This window comes from Rutidosis leptorrhynchoides, chromosome 6 (assembly GCF_046630445.1).
Source record: "Rutidosis leptorrhynchoides isolate AG116_Rl617_1_P2 chromosome 6, CSIRO_AGI_Rlap_v1, whole genome shotgun sequence".
NCBI classification, from domain to species: Eukaryota; Viridiplantae; Streptophyta; class Magnoliopsida; order Asterales; family Asteraceae; genus Rutidosis; species Rutidosis leptorrhynchoides.
Genome location: NC_092338.1, coordinates 276,572,944 through 276,576,980, shown reverse-complemented (window position 1 = coordinate 276,576,980; position 4,037 = coordinate 276,572,944). Strand labels below are relative to the sequence as shown.

At 30.4% G+C, this 4,037-nt stretch overlaps 1 non-coding gene across 1 annotated transcript; it reads right to left on the bottom strand.

Annotated features, from left to right (window-relative positions):
• Positions 1-3,719: 3,719 nt before the first annotated feature.
• LOC139856218 (small nucleolar RNA R71) lies at positions 3,720-3,826 on the bottom strand. The gene has a single exon (XR_011761715.1). It is a non-coding gene; the product is annotated as a small nucleolar RNA R71 (small nucleolar RNA).
• Positions 3,827-4,037: the final 211 nt, after the last annotated feature.

The window sequence follows — 4,037 nt, the reverse complement described above, 5'->3', positions numbered from 1 at the left end:
CTAAAAATGACAAGAGTACAAGACGCAAAACACAAAGTACACGATATAAAATAGTACGAAAGAGCGTTCGAAAATCCGGAACCGAGGCATGAACCAACTTTCAACGCTCGACGCAACGGAGCTGAAAGTACAAGTCAACTATGCACAAGAATATAATATAATATTTAAATAATTCATAATAAGAATAATATTAAATAATAAAAAGTTGTTAATTGAGCATAGTTCAGGGGTCATAAGTGAAAATTTCAATTTATCATTTGCCTATAAAAGGCCATCTAAATCGATGATTTAGATACACCTTTTTCCAATCTTCTTTCTTTCTTATGTAATTTATATTTATATTTATAATATTAAGTTTAATTTAAGATTAATAATAATTGGGTTATTGTAAGAAATGTTTTACGGGTTTTTAAGTCGAAATTCTGTCCGTGCAACGCTACGTGATTAATCACCACTGTAAGCTATGTTCTTCCTTTTTAATTTAATGTCTCGTAACTAAGTTATTATTATGCTTATTTGAGCCGAAGTAATCGTGATGTTAGGCTAAAATATTAAGATGGGGTTATTAGATTTTGTACCATAATTAAGGTTTGGGCAAAAGACCGACACTTGTGGAAATTGGACTATTGACTATTAATAGATGGGGGTATTGTCTAATTGAGTGACAACTCATTGGAGTCTGTCGAACCTATCTTCAAATTAATTATCCTAATAATTAATAATGATTATGGTTGTCCTATTTAGTGACGTTCATATGAATCTATTATAATCATTTAATTAATTATTCGGGTTGGGTAATTGATTATTCAAACTGATCAAGTGGGTAAATTAATATTCATATCTAATCAAAACAGGGGTGGATTACATACAGTGATAACTGGTGTAATTGTTGACAGAAGTGATAACTGCGTCACAGTTTAAATCCTTAATTAGTGGGAATATTTGACTTCGGGTATAAGGGTAATTTGACGAGGACACTCGCACTTTATATTTATGACCGATGGACTATTATGGACAAAACCAGATAGGTATCAAATAAACCAGGACAAAGGACAATTAACCCGGGTAACAATTAATTAAATCAAAACGTCAAACATCATGATTACGGAAGTTTAAATAAGCATAATTCTTTTATTGTATTTCTCATTGTATCTTTATTTACTGTCATTTTATTACTCGCAATTTTATTTACTGTCATTTTATTTATTGTCATTATTTTACGCACTTTAATTATCGTCATTTATCTTTGCGCTTAAAATATAGAATCGACAAACCGGTCATTAAACGGTAAAACCCCCCTTTTATAATAATATTACTACTTATATAATTATATATATTTTGTATAAATATAGTTGTTAAAAATATAGTAAGTATCACCAGCTCCCTGTGGAACGAACCGGACTTACTAAAAACTACACTACTCTACGATTAGGTACACTGCCTATAGTGTTGTAGCAAGGTTTAGGTATATCCCATCCGTAAATTAATAAAACTTGTGTCATATTTTGTAGTATTTTGTATTAAAAATAATACTATTTCGTACCCTCACGCTACATCATTAAGTTTTTGGCGCCGCTGCCGGGGAGCGCTAAAACGCTATATTTTTAATTATAATAATATTAAAATAAAATATAATAATATAATAATATTGAAATAGAATATAATAATATAATAATATTGAAATAGAATATAATAATATAATAATATTTTAGAATCAAAATTTGATACGTAAAGTTTTAAAAAGTCGTATTTATTAAATACTTCAGGGGTATATTATGTAACTTGTAATTAATAATTTCTATCATGTCGCTTTCATGTGAATAGTAAATTAATTAATTTCTTTTCATTTACTATTCATGAATAGTAAATGAATTAAAAAAAAAGTTTTGAAAAAAAATAATAATTATAAAAAAATTATTAATTTGTAAAAAAAATCGTTTTTTTAAAAAAAAAAAAAAAAAGTTGTAAAAAAAAACGTTTTTTTTTAAGAAAAAAAAATTCGTTTTTAAAAAAAAAAAAAAAAAACGTAAAAAAAAAAAAAAAAATTTTGTAAAAAAATCGTGTTTTTTTTTAAAAGAAAAAAAATTTGTAAAAAAATCGTTTTTTTTTTAAAAAAGAAAAAAAAAAAACGATATGAGTCCGCCAAGTGTAATTTTGCTAAATTAATAAAGGAAGTGGACAAACGCATTTATAATTATGACCATGTCGTTATTTTTACTAATAACCTTATACAAGTTATTTTATTTATTGTAAATAAGTCTCCCCACACTCAAATTTACTAATTACACAAAGTTATTTCGTAGTAAAAAAACAAAAAATGGGCACATTTATATTTATAACGACATGACCAATGAAATATGTAATTTTGCTACCTAATTATTAAAGTATTTTTTTTAATAACACTCTAGTTACAATTTTTAGTATTAAGATTAGTTTTGCCATAGTTATTTTTATTTCTAGATTTTTTTAGGATTGCCGTAAAATCCCTTAAGTGCTTATTCCTTAAACTAAGTTTTAGGCGCTTTAGAATTTTGCGACGCCATTTTTCGCGCTATTTTCTTATTTTTATTTTTCGACGCGTTTACCTATGTATCAATTACAATTACAATTCCAATTAATGATCTCCATTTGTAGCTTTAATTTTAAGATAGTGATCGTTATAAGGTTGGATTAACCGCGTGTTTACAAACCACTCTTCGTCTTTTTCATTTTTCGACACTTTTCGACGCGCACTCTTTTTCTCTCTTATTTCTCGCCATTCTAGTTTTTAGGACTTAGATTTTTTTTCTACTTCTTCTCTAAATTTCTTAAAATTACGAAAATTTATTTTAAGTGGTTAAATTGATAGACATCAAAATTTTCTGGTTCGTAGTAATAATTGGATTTGTACGTGGACCGGGTTATTGGAGCCAAACAGTACTCAATTATATTGAGACCAAACGAATCCTGCCCCTCTGCTGCATCTTTTGGCTATTCGAAACGTGGGCAAAATCAGAAAAGTCTATTAATTGGATAACTTATATAATTTTTCTTTCCTTTTTAAAAACTAATAGGATATTCAGTGAATGCACCGAGCAAGACGTTCACCACCTTTTGTACGTTCACCACCTGTAACTCGATCAAGACATCGTTTAACAAATATCGCCGCCGTTGATTTTTCTTTAGAATCGTCATCTAGTCGACCAAGTACTCCAATTCAAATTTCCGATAATCCATCTTTTGAACCCGATTTCACAACTAAGAACCCGGAAGATATTCAAGGACAATTCCAAGATCCTGAACCCCAAACCGTTAAATCAGAATCCTCTAGTGATTCGGATACAACAAATCCAATCATGGAAAATCTAGAACCTCTAAGTATGGAAGATCGAATGAGGGCTAAACGCACGGGTCAAGGTCACGCCATTATTAAACCAGAAGTTAATGCTCCAGATTATGAAATCAAAGGACAAATTCTACATATGGTGACTAATCAATGCCAATTCAGCGGTGCGCCGAATGAAGATCCAAACGAACATCTTCGTACCTTTAATAGGATCTGTACACTATTCAAATTCCGAGAAGTAGAAGACGAACAAATCTATCTCATGTTGTTTCCCTGGACTTTAAAGGGAGAAGCCAAAGATTGGTTAGAATCGTTACCTGAAGGGGCGATTGACACATGGGATGTTTTAGTTGAAAAATTTCTTAAACAATTCTTTCCGGCATCCAAAGCCGTGAGACTTCAAGGAGAAATTGTTACGTTCTCGCAAAAGCCAAATGAAACATTATATGAGGCATGGACAAGATTCGGAAGGATGTTGAGAGGATGTCCTCAACACGGTTTAGACACTTATCAAATAGTACAAATATTCTACCAAGGTGTCGACGTTGCTACACGGAAAGACATCGACATAACAGCTGGTGGTTCCATTATGAAGAAAACCGCAACTGAAGCTTACAAAATTATTGATAACACAGCCTCCCACTCTCATGAGTGGCATCAAGAAAAAGATATTTTTCGTTCATCTAAAGCGGCTAGAGCCGATTCTAGCCAT